The sequence below is a fragment of the Phymastichus coffea genome, unplaced genomic scaffold (assembly GCF_024137745.1).
Source record: "Phymastichus coffea isolate CEN01 unplaced genomic scaffold, Cenicafe_Pcof_1.1 PCOF00038, whole genome shotgun sequence".
Taxonomy (NCBI): Eukaryota; Metazoa; Arthropoda; class Insecta; order Hymenoptera; family Eulophidae; genus Phymastichus; species Phymastichus coffea.
In genome coordinates, this window is record NW_026706849.1 from 2,494,373 (window position 1) to 2,517,343 (window position 22,971).

The 22,971-nt window shown below is 39.8% G+C and overlaps 1 protein-coding gene across 1 annotated transcript in view; it reads left to right on the plus strand.

Moving 5' to 3' along the window:
• The window catches only part of LOC131663778 (cell adhesion molecule 3-like), a 132,235-nt gene that overhangs the window by 37,197 nt on the left and 72,067 nt on the right, over window positions 1-22,971 (plus strand). The window lies entirely within an intron of this gene.

A 22,971-nucleotide genomic window follows, 5' to 3' on the forward strand; every position in this document is an offset into this window, starting at 1 on the left:
CCTTCATAAAATGTTTTTAAGCGCTGAATTTGGTGGTGTTTTTTAATACACAAATTTATAGAAGCCTAATAAATAAACTGTCTTAAGGGTGGTTTTTAGGCGTTGGGAATCGAATAAACTACTGACTATAGTATTTTATATTGTTAGTTTGATATTTATAGCAATATATGGAGTCAAATCCTCATATTTAAATTTTCGATTTTTTCGTTCACGATGAACGTTGCAAACTTCACAATCATGGTAATAATAAGCTCGCTGCCTCACGGCCTTATACTATCCTGCGATACAAATATAACCTCAGACGTATTTGCACTTGCCTCAGTCGTGGTTATTAACAAAGTTTTTGTCCTCGGCAATACCGTATTCGGATTTTTGTGCAGGTGACACTCAATAATCAGAGACCGCTTGCGACGCAACTACACCACCATCTCACAGTTATCATTAGTTTTATTTTTTTCCCTAAGTTACTTAACTTCGCGAGCCGAAAAATGACCGAGGAACGCGAATGAGTCTTCGAGGCAGCTCAGAAGTAATCCCCTTCCCTGCTTCTTGGATTGTAATAGACAAGAAATGAGCCGAAGTGCTTCGCTCCTCACGCATAACTGACTCCATTATTGTCATCCACGACCGGCAAGATATTCGCTCGTTGAAATATAAGCCGGCATAGCGGCCCGAACACTCCGAGCGTATGAGGCAAGTGTTACCGACTGTCGAGCCTGACTGACGAGTCCAGTCGGTAACACCGGGAAGAAACGCTTTTGTCTTACCGATCTTATTCTGCATCCCACCTTGTGCAACTTTTTCGATCGCTCGTTCCGTTCATATATTTGCAACCCTAACGAATCGAATAGCCAAAGGTTGATACTAAATAACAGCACAAAATTTTTAATTTTTGTGTAAAACTGTTGCACGCTGTTTTTTGCAGTTTAAAATAGTTTATGAACGTCAGATTTAAGATACGTACAACAGTTATTTACACTTTTTTTCTATCAGTAATAATTATATACAGTAATATATATAATAGTTATAGATAGTTATAGACAGTTTATCATAAAAAAATTTGCTATTAATAACAGTTATGAATAGTTTTTAAATAAATTTCAAAAATATAAATAGTTGTTTACAATCGTAATCAATAATTAGTTATCATATGTGATATATGATTAAAAAAATTAAATGATAATAACAATATATAAGTGTTTAAAATAGTTTTTAATTAATTTTTTTTTCCCTGTAAGTACTTTTTTCGTGTCCGGTAGTGGCAAATTAATAATTACAATTAACTGCAAATAATACTTAATAATTTTTTATTTCAATAGGTAATTGGTGATAACTGTTATTTGGAATTATTTATAGTTATTTGTATCTATTAATTCTCAAATTAAATTTGTTTTGGTGAACAAAAATATAAATAACCGTTAGTAATTGAAAAAAACTATTATTATTTAATAGTGACAGTTTTTAACAAAAAATAACTTTTTATGATTGTTATACGTGTCCTAAATCTGGCGTTTCTGTACGGTTATAAATTGTAAATAACTGTAAAATTACTAACTTATGGTTTGTATTTATTATAATTTTATGCGTAAATTATTTCCGACAGGAATGTAATGTATTTTAAACAGCATAATTTATTCATATATATGTATCATTGGAATTCTCATGTAACATTCAAATAAGGTAATAAATAATCAAAAAACATAAAAGGAAGAGCGCGCTAAATAATAATAGTGCACCTAAAAACACGAATACGGCCGCCTCTGGGATGGAAAGACATCCGTCGGGACCGTATAGAGGGGATGACTGCTGATTAAGCTATGTGCTGTCTCGCGGCGTTTTACAAGCAATTTTTTTTATCACATTCATTCAAATAAAATGATCTTTCACAACAATTTTCTGATGTGCATGTAGATTGGATATCAATAAAACAATGTTCGTTATACAATTTAAAAAACTCATAATTTTTCAACAATATATATTATGGAAATAATACGTAGAGCCGCGTAGCTGCGTGCCGCTATGATAGCTTGACCGCCAATTATATACATTGAATCGTTCATCATTTGCGTTTGATTATTGCAGGAATGACTGGACCAAAACGTCTGTCTTTTTCAATTTAAACTAGTCCAACTATACAAGTAACGTATGTGGAAAAATATATTGATGAAGTTTCTCTTTGCAATTTTTTCAAGTTATATGTTAAACTTTTCATGCCTTAACTTCGAGGCGGCTAGAACGGAGATTTGAACTCAGCACAAAAAAGTTCTAATTGTTTCCAAAATTAAGGCGGATGTTCGATGATTACCTATCTGAGGGGTATTAGACTATATAGTAGACGATTACTCGAACACGAGCTGAATAATCATTTTTTATACGAAGAGAAAAACGGCACGATATGTAGCTGCTGCACGTTACGCTTTCGTTTCTCTTTCTTACGCTCGGGATTGGTGAAAAGGACGTAGCTTGAGTTGGCGTCATTTGAAGCAAAAACAAAAAGTAGAATCGATTAGTAGCAATCATTCGGTCTGCTCGGCTCAATGGCTGTTGGTTGTGCTCGCGGCGACTGTCCTACAATCTATAACACGAGCACTCTCGCAATTGGATGCGCGCTATACTGCCCGACAAAGTGAATTCAATGTGATCGATCACCAGGCAGATAACACTCAACGTGCCGCCTATGAGAGAAGATCTCTTAAGGTGTATTAAATGATGGCATTGTCTGACGCACCCATCGTAGTAATACGAGGCCCTACACAGGTCGGTGTACAGTATTTGATGTTCCAAGTGGTCTCGTGAATTCCGTGAACCTCTCCATTGATTGCGTGTGTCTATCGCGTATGCTTATGTTACTTCGCGAGATAAGTCTACTACGTGATAAAGAAATCCGTACATAAGACTCTCTCTCGAGACTGATATTTTAGCGCAACTTGGCAATGTGGCAAGCCAGCCCAACCCAGAAAGAAGTAGCATACGTTGACGTGAATATCATCCGGTCCGCGAACGAAATCGTACTTTCTCACGGGCAAGGGGTCAAGTGCCACGCACACGCACACGCGCGCGCGGATGCACACACGCATACGCGTGCCTCGAGAGAGCCTTTGATGGCCATAAACTCGTGGCTGCCGCCGCCGCCACCGCCGCCGCCGCCCTGTGTAATGAGAAACGCTCGCGCGCGCTTGATTCACAAGATGCTGCCCACGGATAAGCTTAAGAGCGACGACGCACAGACGCACACGCATTCGAATGAGTTTAAATATACTGCGGCGACTAAGGGCTTCTTACTCTTCGTCGTCTTCTTCACGCAAGTTTATATCTATATATATAAATATGTGCTTTCGCCGCGTGGTTTTACGGGACCTTTCTGTCAGTCGCGCGAGTACGCGTGTACGTACATATGCATACAAGGCAATTTATGGTTGATTAGCGGAGCACTGGTGAGAGCGCGCGTGCGAGCGCCAGAGAGGGGAGCGACAATTACTTGGCGACGCTTATTGATGGAGTGCTGTTGCCCTTTGTTCGAATGTCCTGTCGGGCGGTTATTTATTATTGCGTGGAATTTTGAAGAATAGCGACAGCCGTATTCTTTGCGTTCGTTTACGCGTCGGCCTGAGCATGCGAAAGTACGTCTCGCGTATTTTGGCCACTCTTCTGCCATCGAATTTCGGGAACTGCCGGGTTTGTCCCCCGAAGCAGCAAGCACGCACAGCCCGAGTGTAAGTACGCCGTGGCGCGGGTCAGCTCGCGCTTTTTCTCTCGCTCGCCTCTCCGTCGGCAGCGCACGCGCCGCCGATCACCGATACGAATCTGCGCGCGCGCCAAGAAATCCGAGAGCTTGCTAAGGAGAACTTTGCCCGCATCGCGGATGGGCGAAGCTCCATTGACGCAAAGCCGCGGTGGCATGTAGTTATACGATTTTCACTGGGGACCTCGCGCAGCAAGCGATTACGTATGTTTTTCTGCGTGTGCATTAGAAGCAGCGCGCGCGCGCGCGCGCACTTTTCATTCAATTGCTGCTGCTTCGCTGAGCGGTCGTTTCACTCGAGTAATTGATACTCGAATGACGAAAGGTGATATCGCACGCGGATATCTTTATTAATTCTTTCCCTTTGCCTAATGAGTACGTTAATTGGGTGTATTACCGCGCCGTCGATAGAAAGCGTGCTGCAACTTACTCTGTAGTATAAAGCGAAATTGAAAAGCAGCGAGTTGGCGCACGATTACGCGAAGAATTAATAATCGTTTTATGGATGCGCGTAAGTTGATAATTACAACGGAGCGAAATCGATGGCGACAGTTGGAGCGACGTAATCGCGCAATTAATTCCCTTATCTATTACTACAAATCTATCGCGCGACACGATCATTCTTACGAGAACACAGTCATATCTTGATCAGTTGCGAAAAAAAGTCTTCGAGCTATTGCTGTACGAAATCGCCCTGCCCCCTCTCCTCTCCCAGCCGGAAGAAAACTATAAAAAAGGACGTTTGATCGTCAGCCTCGCAGCAGTCACGAAGCAAACGCGTGTGTGGCGTACGCAGTTTATCTAGGCATCTGAGCGCTCCCCGAAATTTTCCCGCTGCTGTTGTAACTTGTGTATGAATACGAAGAAAAAAAAAAATAAAGCATCCGAACGACAAAAGTCAACGACCTCTTCTCGTAACGCACAAGCTTGATAAGTTCAGTTGAACACTTCACTGTTCGTTAATGCCACGTGTCACATTTGCACACATATTTGCACACCTTGCGGGAGTGGATGATGATTTTGTCGCGTCCAACCGATCGGCCAGTCGTTGTTAATGCGATGATTCAGTTTGAAAAGTTGAAAAGTAAATGACTCAATCACGAATGGAAAAGTGAATGACTCAATCGTCGAACTCGCGAGCGAAAATAAAATAACCAAAGTTTCTTGATCAAAGGCAAGTCTATCGAACGAAAGCACATTAAAGTCTCATTCACCCCCATCGAACAGCGAATTCCATCTCTCTATCTCTCTCTCTCTCTCTCTCTCTCTCTCTCTCTTTCCGAGCGCACACACTATGACCGCTTGTATGCAGTTTCAGACGAAAACGATAGTTTGCTTGAAATGGGAGGAGATTAAAATCCGTACCGGATAAAAGCAGCTGTGAATGCCAAGTAGTGTAGCGTGAAAAAATGCGCTAGCCGAGGTACGTGCGCGAGACGAGATCGATGGGAAAAAAAGTGAGAAGTTGCGCGATCTGCACGATTCGCTGAAGTGGGTTTAATTTCATTCTTTGCATACGCGTTTTATTTTCATTTTATGTTGTGCTTGCGGCATCAGCTGTCAATCTTCAGTGATGAGTTATTAGAAAAAAGAAGTGATAAATTATCCTGTTCATCATTTTGTCCTTACCGCTGAAGAAGAATTTCTTCATTGCCGCGCATGAATCAATTGCTAATACTATGAATTACAAAATTTATTTGTACATTTCGAATAATTTTTTTATGGATTTCGTGTGTTTCAGGTAAACGAAACTTCAATCTTAAGGCATCCGATACGTAAGTAGAGTAAAAAAAGCAACAAAGCAAGCGATCGGTCAGGCTCGAACGGAATTTCAATCGGCAATAAGCTTTATCAACTTCCCAAGGAGATTAAGTCAAGCAGAAAAACGGTACTTTCGACATTCTACGCAATTGAAAAATTAGCGTATCACGACAACGTTACCCCGTAAAGAAAGATATCTCCGTGCGTCGGTGGCATACCTCAGCGTGGAATTACATCAACTTTCATTCTCCGAATGCCACGCAGATAAATACACGTATCTGTGTGTGAAAGAAAAGCTCAAGGTCTCGTGGCATTCCGTTAAGCTGAAAATTCTATTTGTCGATACTATTTATTGCGGCAAACTGGATACCTTAATTAACGTTTTTCCTCACTGATACTCCTATGACTTACCAAATATTTTGATTCACGGTCGAGGTGAAGAACAAGAGAGAAAATCTGGTAGTTGCGAGACTACTAGCAAGAAGTTCAACATTAATTTTTATCTAATATATTCATAAGGACAATAGTTAAATTAGAAATTCATGAAATCTGAATCGTTTTGATCAAGAACAAAATTGATCCGTATTTTTGGTAAGATTTATCTATCTATATGTGTTTTGACGCGCCGAATCCGAACTCAAAATTGGTATTAATATCTATAATACAGTGGAAGAAATTGAGCATTGGTAACGCTATTAAAAATAGAAATATTAATTTGCTTCAAAATTAATTTTTTGAAAACGTGTCAGCCATACTAGATAATTTTCGTATTACATTCTGTTCGATTGCAAAATTAATTTTTCTTAAATCTTTCAATTTTATAAAAAAAGATGGATACTGATACTCATTCAAAAGTTATAGCGGTCGAGATTTTTTTTGCCACGCTAATAGTATATCTATATACGTAGTGGTATAATCTGCGTAAAATTTTATTGATTTTCTCATTATTTTCATGCAGTTTAAGCATATTCTAATGATTATCTATCATTTTTAAAAACTTTGTAATATAAATAATGTTGTTAAACGAACATTTTCATTAAAAAAAATTTCTGAACTTGACTGTTACGAAAGTTCATAATGTATCCAGAAAATCAGTATTTCATCATTATCAGTGATCCATTTTTTTTTAATTGTTTTATATGAATATTGAAAAAATTCTAGATTTTATTCATGTTAATCATTGTATAAATATATACAATGATACTTTTAAATATATTTGAACTGACCTTCACAAAAACTTAATGTTATCGGGCAAAGTCTTGAGCACAGTTCAATAGAATATCTCCAAGGTTGCATGTAAAGAGACAAGGACATTTCCTTTGACTCACCTTTGATGCTCTCTTCGTCACCAGTAACCGCGTAAGTACCATCCGATCCACGTAGGTTTTGCGCGACGTTTTTCTGTGTCGAACGAATTAAGAAAAAAAAATACATTATCCTTTAATTATAGTTGATGAACCTTTATTAGAGTATTCACAGTTTTATATCGGCGAATATTAAGACTTTTACGACTATTTTTTTATTTTTTATTGTCTTCCGAAGTCGGTTTCGAGTAAGTTAAAGATACTTTTCTTTCAAAATTAACACAAAAAGCTTGTTGATATTAACGATAAATTACATAAAAAGTGAATGGAATCTTATTGAATCAGCTAACTGCCCAGCATAAATAATAAGGGTATAAAATTTGTGATCTACGGAATAAATGGCTTTGTTTACATCTTTAACTACAGCCTTAATTAGATTGTTACAGTTTATTTCTATCTTTCCTTCCTTCTTATAAAAGAAAATAGGTCTGAAAGTGAAGCCAGTTTATTCGTCATCTGATTGGCTTTGAGATGGTCACGTGACATACTGTGATAGTACACTGATTGTGTAGTGACATGTATACGTTCTATTCTATATAGTCGTAGGTCGCAGGTTGTAGTTCGCCCTGATAACTATTGGCATTGATCTCATTTAATTTTAATTATTTAATATTTAAATAATAGTAAGTTTATCTTTCTTATAAAAGAAGATGGTTCTGCAAGTAAAAACAGTTTATTCGTGATCTGATTAGTTGAATGTATTCACGAGGGTCACTGGTATGAGTAAATCGGAACTCAATCAATGTAAATTACACTAAGGCATGTTACATTGATTTATACTGAATTAATTAAATTAACTAAAATAAGTAAGACGATTTTTAGGCGTTGAAAAGACAATAAGGTCTCATTCTCTCAATGGTTTAACCTTAAAATAATACGATAAAGTAATCTTAATGCAATACAGTTACATTTATTTATAGAGCATTTATTTATTTATTGAATATCTTTACTGTAAAGTTTAGCTTAGGATAAATGTAATCAACAATGAAGAGAATTTCTCATCATGTGAAATTCTGTGAATTAACGGTGCATTCGGCACTGTAAATTCACTTTAAAAAATTTTGAAATTTAATTTATAAACGTAATCAAAGTTTCCAAATGGTGACGGATAAACAATTGAAAAAACACTTAGATTAAAATAATATATCTGTTGAAATAGAGACATCCTACGAGAAGTTTGATATCATAAGCCAATATGTTAAAAAATAAACAAAATTAAATTGTTAGGCGCAGCTGACGATTCTATTTATTTGAAAAATAAAAAGAACAACTCATTTCGTGCTCTCACCATGTTACCTTTATATAGCTAAACATCTAAGAACCTGGTACTTTATTTGATTTAATATAATTGCTAAATTGGGGAATATCAACGTAATTGGATTTTATATAATTTACCAATTTATATCAACGTATGGTAAGCTTTTCAAAGCATACATTTGTTTTATATTTGCAGTGTATTGTAGAGTTTTTATTTCGCCTATAATAATATTGATTTTATTTAAGCATGAAACTGAATATTACTGAATCTAACAAGAGATGAGCGCGCAAAGCGCACGACACTAGTAGATCATAATTCAATAATTACTTCTTAATAATTAATGTCTGTATAATTGATTTTTAAATCAATAGAAACAATAATAGATGTGGGATATACATTTTTATTTCAAATATTTTGTGTAATACATATCGTTGAATACAGTTTTTTTATAAATACGCAATTCTATTGCCACAGTCGCTGATAAAAAACACAATTTTCTTCACGGAGAAAATAAAAATGCAATCATTAGCAATATTTTTAGTGAAAAACAAAAGTGATCCATGAAAATATAGGCGCACAGGTCTTGACATTGGCAATGCCATGGAGACTGGCAGAGTTATTTACAATTACACGGCGCTGCTCGCTCATGAACGGTGAGTCCACATTATAATCGCTTATTTCCAAACAAACGAGTAGCTTAATTTAGTATTTTTGGCCGAATTTTGCCAAGTCGTCGATGGTCGAGTGGTTTGAGTCGTCGATCTGTTCAGTGTTGCATCTGAGAGGCCGGGGTTCAAGTCCCCGCTGAATAATTGAGGCTTTCATTGTCTGTGATCGAGACAATTATTGTGATGGGCGCAAACTGTGATCAAAGCGATTATGTGAAGGACTGTAAATCGTTAGCGTGATATATAGATCTGTTATCATTCCACTAATTATAGTTTAATTTACAGTATTATGTTTAGTTTAAGTGATTTGGAGCCGATCGAACAACTGCCATATTGAAATTATCATTCGGCTTCAGATTAATTCAGTGGCGTAACTGGTAGCGTACTCGGCAACTCTAAAGAGCAGCGGCGCTCACGACCAAGTGAAACGGCATATTTTTATTGATTTCAAGATACATTTTTTGTTATGTTAAGCGGCAAATAATTTACTTGATTATTGTTCGCATTGTCACTAATTATTGTATCACGTTACGCAGTTTAGTATGAACCGTTTATAGTATCAATGCAAGTACACATTTCATGCTCTTGTAAGACGTCTGCGCAATCCACTTGTAAAAATATTTTAACAGTAGTATCTTTAGAAAATGAAAAGATAAAATTTTTTTGCATGCGCAGTATTTGAATAATGACCGTTTTTCGAAGCACGAATTAAAAAATTGTAAATTTGATAAAATCTTTGTAGTTTTTAACACATTTTTATGGCACCAACAACTATAACGTTCTTAATTATCATTAGGTTATCGTAGAGTTTTTGCTCGAATTCGTATTATGTACAAGTCCTGCCTAGCTCACAATTACTGTACTCAAGAATTCACGGAAGTGCATAACTTTATTTTACGAAAATTAAGCATTTGAATTTTATGCCCCCCGAACCCTATTCTGATCAAATAGGCTGCAGCGTTATTTTTTTAACACTCACTTTATGAATCTAGCAGCGAATAAATCGTTTCGTAAAAACAATAGGTTATGCTTCAAAGTTATTCTGATTATTTTCTGTTTCTAATCAGTAATCCTGTTTTGTAATGTGTAAAATTAAAATAAATGTAATGTCGCCTCTCTATTTAAAGAGTAAGATAAACGTATAACGGTAATTTTAACCCGTATAATTGAATAAAACTGAAATATTATTTATAGCAGTTTTCGATATGATATAATAAATCATGAATTTGAAAATCGCGGAACTATTTTACTAATACACATTGCTCCGTTGTGATTATATGAGTTTTGTAACAAAATTGAAAAATCCACCTTTGAAAAAAGTGATTCACATTAAATATGTTAAGTACAAGAATAGTGACAGCAACGATCATGTTGATTTTACGAAATGCTAACGCCGAGTAAAATGAATTAATATCACAGCTGCTACATTTCAGTCGTTTAAGCACAAAACTTCATTAGCCTCAGTACGGAGCGGGGACGATGTTTGTAGTGTGGGATAGTAGAAGGCAAAGGCAGGTAGTTTTGCTCCTTCCCACCTCGTACCGACTCTTAACTCGGTCACGAAGCTTAAAAATTTTTACAGCCTAGGCGGACATATTCGAGTTTATATGTGCAGTAGGTACTTAGTCGGTAAATAGGTGGTATATGCGCGAGGAGATCCTCGGGAACATAGAAATCCTCTTCAACGCTGTATAGAAGTTTATTCAACCGAGAGTGGAGGGATGACTACTGAGCTATATGCAGTCGAACGTAACGACACGGCGGCCATGTCTGGTACATATCGGCCGACCACGCGGATCACATTTTAGCAACAAGGATGGTACAACGACTCGAACCTTCGACAGCCGTATAGTGCGATGTACTGTAAAATCAATAAGGAAACTAATAAATTTGCGTGCAGTTTCGTCGTACACCATCTACTTATCAATTAAATACCATTTTCGCGTAACTTTAATACGCCTATGTCAAGAATATAAAAAAAATAAGGGTACAGTAACTTGTCATTCTTATTTTACCTGCGTGGTTCATTTGTCAGAACTGTTGAATATAATCATATGTTGCTCTGATGTATTACGAAATAGGTGAGTGTGTACACGTGTGATGTGAGGTTAAATAAACGAATAGAAAATGGTTTATAAAAAAAATATAGTTTTAGTTCACGTACGTGACTTATCACGCGTAAGTATATCGTCAAAAATAAGTCATATGTAAAACTGTTCTCACTTATTTATTTCATTTAAAATGACAGACCTCTGACGCCTATAAACTAATGTTGTCAATTAATTAGCTTTTTTCAATAAACGGTACTTTCTAGCATTATATGTCAAAAATTAGAAGGCAGTATGATTAAAATGATCGTTCATGGATAATTTTGTTGAAAAAGTCTGGCATGGTTATTAAGTAAATAAGCCATATTATAAGAAAATAAGTATCACTGGTTTTTTCTAAATTTGATTGATCGTACTCGTGGATAAATAACCAAGAAACGGTAATTTTTAAATGAATAAATTTACCCGATGGCCTCGCTCTATGAGCATTGTCATGTGTTTGGCCAGTTCCTAAAGCGCTGACACAGTTTCACTTCATTTGCAACAGTTGTAGACGTCAACGCAACGAAAGAGAAAATGAGACGCGTGTTTCTGTGTCGCGCTAACATGCAAATGCAGTCTTACCGAATTTACTCTTCGGGCGTTTTACGAGTCGTAAAGCAATGCACACGCGTAATATCGGTTATGGGTCAACCCATTAATGAAGAAAAAGAAATGCGTGTGTATTCTTGCATAATGTGATGCGTACGAATTACAACGCGAGAGCAGAGCCAATACACGTCGACTGCTATTTTAATAAACTTAACGAGACAGCCAAGCGACTACTTGCTAGTGCACGAGAAAGATCTGGACTTGCGATCTGAAGAAACACACGCGCAGCAGTGGTACGGCAAGCAATCAATGTCAACGGGCAATCAAGCGACTTTTAGCTTGTACATGCTCTTGTGATTAAAGTTTCCGTACAAATGTGCAAAAGCTAACGGAAAGAGTAGTAGTCGAAAGTTGGATTCTGGCCAACGTTATGTAGAGCTGCAAACCACTAGTACGGCCGGTTTAACTTTTTGATTATTGTTTATTGTGGCTTCATTGTTGAATGAGGCTGTTGAACTTTCTAAAACTAGTCTTGCAGTTTATTTCGCTTGATTATTGAGACAGATAATCATAGAGAGTATTTTATGGCAAAGAGCAGTTAAAGAAAATCTATTCACGTAGTAAATATTAATTTTAGTTTGTAAAACTTTATTGGATTAATGTAGCTACGTCTATAATGTCTAAATGTCGTTGTATGCAACTCTATTATTCTTTCCATCTCGCTGAACTCAAACTATAATTAACAGGCCGAACCGTTGCAATAAAACGTTTATGTATGACATTCTGAATCAGCACTCACCATATATTGAAAATCAGTTAAAAATAATTAACAATTTTATTTCCCATAAAACGAGGCTTAAGACTCAACATCGATTGACTTCATAGTTAATTTTAGATTCTACCTGCCTCGCGTTCTCTTAAGGATCTTAGCCGATCAGCATAAGCAAACGTCTTCGCACTCAAATTCAAATTCCCTGGCGCAAGACGCACGTAGCACGCAAACTCCACTACCGAATGGCCTTTGCGCTCTGACATAAATGCGTATACATACAACGTTACGCAAGCTACAGCCAGAGTAAACAACGTTTATACAGATGCGCGTGTGTGTGTCTACGCGCGCGAGACAGTTCTGGTATTCGTGTCATAGGAGAGAAGAAAAAGCAGCATTATATAGAGACGTCGGTCATTGTCGCTCAGGTCAACAAGATTATTAATCGTCACGCTGAGTGAGAGAAATCGCTGAGAAAAATAAATTGCTCGCCGGTGCGAGTTAGGTTGACAAAATTATGTTTGGCACTTGCTCGGCGCGTTGCTGCAGCTTTCGCATTTCGATCTTTGAGATCGCTAAAACGATACGGCGGATAAACAGATCGCTCTGACGTTGCGTTGAGTGCTGGAAGTGTTGAATTAACTCATAATTGATACTCGTTGTGACAGGTATTCTTGTAAAATTGTTTTCTGCGTTCAATTAAATAATTTCAATACTCAATGATAAACATTGAAAAAGAAAGGTCTCTGTGACAACAGCAGCCTTGGCATTGCAGAGTGATTTCGAATGAAACAGCAAACGCTCGGACTGATATTTTTACGCGTTGATGCATCATCGACGTCGCGTTGCCCTATGAATAAAATATAACATCCTACTAGTTTCGCTTCTGTTGCTGCTTTTTTTCCAAGCAGCTCTGTTATTCATTCAGCGCTCGTAGAGTCTCGCTCGCAGCGACGGGTTTTGTAAGAATTTTCGCGAGAATGCTCGCACGCGTGACTCATATCGGAAAAGCTATTCGCGCCAAAGCGCCGTGGGTTCAATATTAATTATCGCGCGTGTCGTTGAGAGCCGAGAAAGATTTACGAGTATCGTCGCTGGGCCGTTCTTCATTGTAATCGTCAAGAAGAAATGGAAAGCGGAGTATCGTCGCTCGGCGTCGTAAATACATAAGAGAAATAAAATCCGGCGGCACACGGTCGTAAGCCATGGCGAGAGAGCACGTCATTTTTTGCGCCACGCTGAGTGAGCAATTTGCTCTCTAATGTCGATGTGCCGTCTAAAGAAGAAAGCAGGTGTGTGTTTCTGCTCTCAAGATTATGGGATCGCCTTTGATTTGTGGCTTTTAATGAGACGCTATAAATTTTCGCACTAAAGATGATACGTAATGCTTGCTTCAATTTCATGTCGTATATTTTTTTTGTTTCATTGTGGATTTCTGAATTAACTCTTCGTTCGAGTAAAACATACATCTCTAATTTGTAAGTTCGGCCTTGAGCGATTTCTTGTGGTGTGTAGTCAAGTAGGAATTCTTAATGATAGATGTCGTACGAAATAATTATAGTAGTCAGAAATTACATGATTTTATTTAATTGTATAATGTCAAGGTAAGTATCATTCAGAGTAAATACCATTGTAACCATCTAACAATTTTTCAAAAAATGTTTGTTAATATATATTTTAATATTTTTTCCAAATTACAAGCCAATGCATTTCCAAAAAAAAAAAATGTACGAGTTATAACGCTCTGATGAAGCCAAAAGTTCTATATCACAAAAAAAAAGTGTAGCACAGCTGTAAAAGCTTAAATCATCAAAGCTGCTCTCATTAGCATATAAAACAGTCGGTAGTAGATAAGAGCCGCGCCTTCGTCGAGGATATAGCATGGAGAAAAAGAGGAATTTTTTTCCCTCGGTTCAGACCTTCTCGCGCATGAAATTAATAGCGAGAGAACGCGCGCGAGATAAACGTGCCCCTTTTCTTTCTCGCGTGCGCGACGTGAGCCTCGTCGACATTCCCGAGTCTCGAAAACCGACACAGCTGAAATCGAGAGAGAGAGAGAGAGAGAGAGAGAGAGAGAGAGAGAGAGAGAGAGAGAGAGAGAGAGAGAGAGAGAGAGATAGAGAGAGAGAGAGAGAGAGAGAGAGAGACGCATAAAGACTACTCCCGCACTAGCAGCTTCGTGTTATCTTTACGACGTCGCATCACTAAATGATGTCTTTGCGAATTCCGCCTGGAAACCAGGAGAACGATATTTACTGTTGATAGTAACAATGATAGGATTGTAGAAAGGTGCATTACGTAATCGTGAAACTATTCTTTTTTTTGTAAAGTGAATTTCCAGTTATTAGTGATGAATAATGAAACTATTGCTTTTATCAAGTTTCGTATCTATAAATCACAATTAACAGCGTGTGAAAAGTGCCATTCAATGTATGTTAGCCACCGTAGATTCATTCAAGCGATTACTTGAATTAACATGTAAGATTCCTACAGATCAGCGATAATCGCCTTTCATGTTTTATGATGCGTCCTATCATCGGCGCCATCCACGCTATTGTCTCGCGTTCAATTGAAAACTAAAACTCAGTCGCGATCAAAACTTCGGTGCGTCGAGCGATCTTTTCACGAAAAAATTACGCCAAAGGTTGTCGCGTCAAACGAAAAAGCCACCCAGCAAAAAGCCACGGCTTTTGACAGGGGAAAGGGAGCATTCGGGCGTTTACGACTTTTCGTGCAGCAGTGAAGCCCTGCTCTTTTCTTTTTTTTTCGGCTTCGCCCTGAAACCGCATATCGCACGCCAGCAAACTAGGCTTCTCTTCCGCTCTTTCTCTCGCGACACTTACGAAATTTTAGCTGCCACGCGTGACCACAATATCTCAGCTTTTTTTCTACCTTCGTCATTGTGTAGAAAGTAATTATGCCCTTAATGTTCTTTGAGTGGTAAACTTTTATCCCCAAGATATATATATATATATAAAGCATTTGTAAAGTTTGTTTTTTCGCAGGGTTTTACGTTTGGGAAGACTTGGAAGATAGATAACTACGAATGATATTAAAAGTCCATTTTTTTGCTTTTGACCACAAGTGCAGTTAAAAATGAAGTCATAAAGCTCCATTTTACGCGCTAAGTTGCGCCTTGAAGATAAACTTTTACTATTGGCAATAGCTTCTTTCTTCTTTCAGAGATGTATTATACTTGAAATATTTGTACGTCATGTATTAAAAAGAAAAACGGGCAAAACTTTATCTTTGGTTTATTCAATTGGCACAGTACAAGATCAATCGTTCTGAATATTTTTATCAAATCTGTCCTTCATAATCTTGCATTACTAATGGCTGTAAATTTATTGAAGATATTGAAAACTTATTCTAAGCGATATATTTAGGCAGTAAATGTAAATTAAACCAGTGTATACAATAAGATATCTTTTGGCCGAACGGGATTACGAAAGAAGTTACGCGAAAATCAAATGTATTACGATGATAAATAATTAAAGTTCTACTACAAATATTTTTTGTTTGTTTGAAAAATTTCAAAGATCGATCGATGATATTTTCACGGAAATGATTTGCACCCCCACGTCGCGCGCGATTAATTAAACGTATGAGAACACCGGAAGCGCCCTCCACGCTGTTTACACCACACGCGCGTATACCAAAAAGCACTTCACTTGCAGCTGCTGCCTACGCGGTATACCCTATCGGGCAAGTTAATAACGTAAGTGCGTGCAGGAGTCCACAAAATGCAATTCCGCGCGAGCCTCCAATCCCGTGGATTCTAGGTCGGGAGTCCTTGCCGAGACGTCGCGCCATTGCTGACCGACCTCTTTATTTTCTTTATTTCCACCATCCCTTCCCGTCGCTCGCCACTTTGCGCACGAGCATAACTAAGCTGTTCGCGCTTTTATTTTGTCCGTCCTTCACCGCCAAGTTAAGCGTTAATTAAGAAATTAGGTTGGTGTTGATGCACGCTCGACTTTTCATCATTTGCGGTCTACCCTGCATCTCTCCCACTTTGAGCTTCGTACAATTACATTTAGACTCGCGTGTTCCATCTAATTAACAGTGGCCTTAAGAGTGCATGTCGTGATAAATCTCTCAGACGCGGATATAAACATCGCTAACAATTAAAATGGACTTTCCCTGCTCGTAGGTGACTCGCTGCTCGTGACGCGTAGTTCTCGATTCGAAGACGAAAACAAAAATTTTGTTGGAACGCCGCCGCGTTTCTGGGTCGCGATGCGCGCGATCGACGCGAGTACTGCCGAGGAGCAGTTGGCGCGACTGCAGGGCGTCACTGGTGCTCGTCGATGACGGGAAGGCCGAGTTGCGTAAGCGCTGTAACGGAATGAATCAGCTGCACGGAAAGCGTCCGCCAACGGCATTGACATTTCGATCGACTGAATGTACGCGCGCGCGAGAGAGATTTATTTACGCGCGGCGTGGGTGCGGACGCGTCTCGTCGCCGCGCACGTCGCGTTGCGTTTTGGCGCGCGACTCGCGCGAACGGCCTTTCGAGCGAGACCCATATCGCCTTAACGCGAGATTCGCCTCCTGCGAGATAAGAAAAAAAACAAATAGAGGCAAGAAGCTTTTTCACACGCGCTACGCGCCTAACGACGACGCTTGCGCGAACCTCGCTTCTCCTTAACGACTCGATTACACCACGCGCGAAGGACGTGTCGTCTCGCGCCTTTCTCTCTTTTTCGGCCACCAAAGAGATTGCGCGAAGCTTTTTTTTTCTCGATGAAGCGTAATAGTAGCGGCGGTACTGCTCTCGCACGCTCGACGAGCGTAATACGCGATTGAACGATGGAAAATTTCGATCCCGCTAGAGAAGGGCACGGCTTTCCATTTTACGAATGCAATCACCTGGAAAGCAGGACAGCATGAATCCATTCTCGTTTGCGGCGTGCGAAGGCAAACGCTTTAATCATTGAAATGTGAAAGAAGACCATTCCAAATGAATCATGAACCATTGGACTCTTCATTTCATTCTTCTCTCGGTCGAGTTAACATTTTTTTATGGTAAATTTATTGAGATTTTGGAGGAACAAACTTTCCTTCGATGATCGCTCTCTTTGACCGCTTAATCAGAAATCTCTACATATTCCGAATCGATAACTTCAATTTTCACTCGTATAAAGGTGTCGCGCATGAAATTAGAAAAATATTTATAAAGCCGCAACGTCCCTCAATCGAATAAACCAATAACGCTTAACGCACATCATTTTCACATTCGATTCCGTCCTGGCAAGCAACAGCCAGCAGCTCGCGTGCGTGCGTATCCGTTATAAGCTAATCGCGGGTTCAGATGTCGCGTCGCGCGCGAGAGAATCTAATTGACCCAAAAAGCTTACTGCGCTTGACTGACGAGTTTATTACGATCGACAGAGGTGGGTATTCTTCATTTCCCGCGCTCGCAATTAGAAAGTACACGTATTCGCGGATTTCCCGAGCGAGCGTCTTTTCTCCGTCTGTACGCGATCAATTATACTTTCGTCAATTAATCGAGGAATGTAAAGCGCGCGTCGGTTAAATAACCGGTTGTGCAACGCGTGAGAATCTGCCAATTTGCTGTTCGAGATAAGTATCGAAACCGTCGTTGTGTGCGTTTGTACCGTGCAATTAGCAGTCGATCGACTGTCTGTAGTGCGCATCCCCCTCGTCACTTGTTTGTTTTTTCCTTTTTTTCAGCCGATGGTTAGATTTAATCATTGCATTTAACACAAAGCGATCTGGGCGTATCTGAAAACAAAACGATGCGCAATTGGAACAATGTCTCAATTCCGATGGCAGTTTCGAATTTTCGAGGCTAGTCAAATTGATATTTTTAATCCGTTACTTGATCGAAGAATCAAATTAGAAATTCGACTTGATCAAATGCCTAACTGCACGTTTGGTTCTTTTGGCGCATCCAGCGAATCTATACGAACGTTGAATTGACGCAGCCGTTCTTCGATGTCCCTTGCCGCACGTCGTAAATACATAAAACTGATGGTTCCATTAGGCGAGTTGGAAAATAAAAATCGAACGTGATAAATACTCGAGAGGGCCGGAAAATGTTGAGAACGCGGGCCGCACGTGCCGAGCATATTCTCGTCGCAGGTGTGGATCGATTAAAGGCAAGCGCTCGCTCGCACATTGCCCAACGCGCTTATTTATTGATCAACGAGCGTATTGTATTTTTTTTTCTCCCTTTCCGTTCGATCATGCAAAATGTTGTCCCACCGATATCAATCTTCGTAACTGGCGTCGACCTACGCGCATACGTAGCTCTCTTAACGAGTATACCTTTTCGAACAATCGTGTAGCGGTGCTTGTAAGACACGCGAGAGCGAGGGAGAGATGCGAGAAAGACACCTGTTTTAGAAAAACGCCCGAAGTTTTCGAGAGGCTCCGACCACCTGTCGCTTCTCACCCGACCGTTTTTCTACACCATACATTTCATCGCCTTCATTTCTCCTATAATTTGCTTCTTTAGCTGTGGCTTCTTGATATTCATTAGGTTTCTTATGGTCATTATCGGGATGCTGAATCTTGTTTTGGGGCTTTCGTGATATGGAGCGTTTCTCGGAACTTTGTTATGGTATCTTAAGTATTTGCTCTTTGGTAGTTAAAATTCTCATCGACACTGGCAGTTCCGAAGAAGAACCTTGAGAATTGACAATAATTCAGTTGTAATTTTACAATGGCACTTCACAGTGCCAATATACTGTCGGCATTTCTTGAAAGGAAGCATAACTCAACTATGTCTCACTCACACGCGCCATAAGTACGGGCAATTTATAACTTTCCTATGCGCGCATATAAACTCGAGTAATAAAGTGCCTTATGTTGAGAGGTTTCTATTAAAATTTTCATGCTAATAACAAGTTGGTCAAATACAAAACTCGGCGAGGAAAAGCGAATTCATAATGCATAAATAACGCACTTACGAAATTTGAATTTAGTGTGAGAGAGCATTACAAAATATACCAAGTTGTACATGAAAAATCGTTCGCGGCACCTTGGCAATTTGCAAGCCTAATGGTGTGCGTGTCGAAATAGGTTTCTACGGAAATGAACCTCGCCGCCGCTGGATTTGCATCTTTATAATGGATCGGCCTTTTCTTTTTCTTTTGTTCCTGCGCGCGTGCAACGACCACCTACATTAATATTGAAATGAAACGCGCGTCAGACTTTGAGAAAATGCGCTTTTGCAGCTTCATCCACGTCTATCAAGGGCACCTGACGTTCGTCTTTGCGCTCGGAATTGGGAATGTTACCAGCTTACGCCACGCCGGAAACTCACGCACGCCTATATACAGCCAAAAATCTGCAACGATTGCATATGAACCGCCGTCGGTCCAACTGTATGGATTTGCGACGGATTACGAAAGATGTCGCACAGTCGATGCACCCCGAACGAACCGTCATCGTCCGGACGATCTGCCGTGCGCATGGATGAAATAATCGGACTGGGAAAGAAAGCGAGACACTCGATACAGACGAGTGTGCGGTGTTCAAAGAGGCGACAAAGAGCTTCTGGATGGCTGGACGCTCTTTGTGTTCTTTCTTCTTTCTCTCTCTCTCTCTCTCTCTCTCTCTCATGCCAGCTCTCATCGAAGGTGTCAAGTGTTACATGCTGCATTTTTCTTCTTTTGTAGGTAGAGGAATTTCCTTACGACGTGCCGATAACATGTCGTAAGAACAAACGATAACGCACCCACATTTTCCAACCACTTACATGCGCGCACAATTGAGATTATTTGAAAAGCCAATCAAAATGCAGCTCGTATAATCCACTTAAGCACTCTCGGCTTCATAAATCATCTCGGCAGGTAAGAAAAAAATCGGCAACTCGTCTGCAAATCAATAAGAAATGAGCGTCTGGTTGCCATTCATCACACAACAATGACTCAAAAATTCGTCGTTAATGCATCTCAACGAGAGGAGCTAATGCATCGGGCATAAATCAGTGTGTACCCGCGCGTTCGGCAATGCAAGACGCGCGCGTAGGTATTGACGATAGCGAGCTCGGCTTTAGAGTGCAATTTGATAAGAGCGAAGTGCGGCTAACGTTATTTATAACACGTGCCTCGCGAGATACATGTTTCCCCGGGAAATCGTCAATTTGCCACGTAATCGACTTATTAATGATTGTCTCGCTGCGATTTTTGTTGCGCGATAGGCCTTCTGACGTAACGACGAGAACGGAACTACATTACTCGACGATTTTGTTATTGAAAAAGCTGCGATTTAATTTGCCGTTGAAAATGCCAATTTTCACGCTGGTCGGCGCGACAGGTAAGAGCGAGGAGGAGTGTCCAAATGATAGCTCACATGCAACAAGCTCGTTTCCGCTGATGAGCGGTATCGCGCGGCGATCGTCTCTCTGACGACGTAGTCATCGCGGAAAAACGAGCCGTGATCGATTTGCCGTGAGCAAACAACGTATTAAGCGCCCAGCTAAAACACGAAGTCGACCCAAATCAGCAAAACGAAAATATGCGCGCGGGAATTAGACGATATTCAACGGTGTAACGTACAAGATCGTGTCTGGCTGTGCGAAAGCTAGGCGATATTATGGTCGTGACGGCTCAACGTAGGTTGTTGAACCGCCCATGGCGACTCGAACGTCTTCGTCCTTTTCCATTCCGCTGGTGCCCTTCCGCTCTCTCTCTCTCTCTCTCTCTCTCTCTCTCTCTCTCTCTCTCTCTCTACATTGCTATGCCGCTGTTGCCTGGCGACCATCGGGCCAGAGAGGAGCTGCATGTTTTTTTCGAAGCAGTCTCTGTTCGTCGTCGTCGTGAGATTTGTGCTGGCTTGGCCGTAATATTCGGCGAACGGGACGACTGTGATGATTAGCGACGCTCGACAGGAGAACAAAAAATTAGAATTAGATTACATTCGGTCGGAGCTTCGTATTCTTGATTCTATCGAGCTTTAATTAAGCGTTAGTTTGCGCGCACTCAATAAACATAAAAGCGTGGACGCAATAAATTTTTCGTCGATGCTTTTGCGACGCAATATCGTGTTCGCCATTATGGAAAATCCACGATTTCCAAGTGCCATAAAAACAGACACATCAAAAAACTTGAACAGCGCATCCATTCGCCACGCGCCGAGCGTTCCTATCAAAATAAGTATGCGTTACGCGTGCGCTTTTATAGGAACATCCAAATAATCACCCAGCGCCCCGATACTTGTATATATGCTTTTCTCAATACTTCTGTTCTTCTTCTCCTTGTTTTTTTTTGTTCTCGGCCCACAGCTGTCGCACAGCACGCACGCACACGCGAAAGACTCCCACTGTGCCGGCTTTTTTACGATCGCTAAGGTGTCGCACTCTCGTTAGTGTGGCTTTTTATTTTTTTTCTCTCGCGCTCGCACGCTTCCTCACTTTTTTTGTTGTTGTTTTGTTGTGACGAGCGTGGAATGTCGCGTCGGCTTTTGCTAAAGTTTATTATTAGCGTTTGCGGTTGATTTGCGGCTCTATAGCGTGATGAGATTTTGCGTTTTTCAATTTCACGCTGGCTAGACATTTTATAAATGAGTCTTCAAGGCCAATAAAGAAATATTTTTAATTTAATTAATTGAGTTATCGAACGAACGACACACGGTCGTCGTATTTTTTCGTTGGTTGTTACGTACTTTGAAAATTATAGACTTGTCGGTAAAAAAAAAATTAATGTACCGGTTCAATGTCTAGCGTAAATCATAATCTTTACGGTCGTATACTGCACTTTTCATAGCCTATGCCTTTAAAAGGTGATTTATAAAAAAGGCAGATGCACGAGATACTTAGAGACGAATATGCTCGCACGTGAGCCTAAAGACAATTATTTATGAAAAAGAAAAAGACTAGGCTCGAGCCTGCAATTACACTAACGGAAATGAGCTTGAATGCCAATAAAAAAATGTTGTCGAGTTCGTAAAAAGATCACACATGCAGTGTCGATTTTTATTACCGCAGACTCACAGTGGAGCGACTGCTGCTCGCTCGTTGAACTTTGTTCGGTAGCCAAAAAGGTGCTTTGATCTTATTTTACGTGCGTTCATTCATTGGTTCGTTGAATCTCGTTCAAAAATAGTTTATGCCTTAGAGAAGCTTCTCTCTCAAGACACTCTCGGGAATAACGGGCGCGCTTTCGAGATATTGCTAATTAAGTCTGGAATTCGCCTAAAAACATTGGAAACAAACAAAAGTTAATCTCTTTGCATAAAGCCTAGCCGGTTATTAACTCGCTGCGCAAAACACCTCAATAAATTGCATTCGGAACAGGTTCGTCTCTTTCACGCTCGTTTTGTTTGTTATTTTTTTTTTTTTTTTTATTTTTTATTTTTATTTGTCAGTAGGTCAGGGGAAAATTGTTGTGCAGGGGAGCGCTGCTGGTGTATTGCGAATCAAAAGCCCGTTTTCGGGACAACAGCGACGTTACAAAGGCTTGACTCATCGGTCTCGAAATAAAGCGACGCCATACCAGGCCCATTCTATTGCTCCTTGTTTTACGCGCGCGCGTTGCGAGCTTTTGCCGATGACGACGGAGACGTTCTCTGGCGCGGTGAGTGTAGTACGCTTTGACAATTCTTCAATCACAGCGAGCATTTTTCTTAATTGCATATGCATCAGTTTTGCACACAATGGAAAGAAGAGACTTATCTTGTTAAAAGCTTCGGCTCAATGGTGTTACGGTAATTGATTGCACAGATGTAATAACGAATGAATAATAAGACACGATTTTTTTTTCTGCTAAACAAGTCTCATAGGCTAGTTTCGAAGTCTCT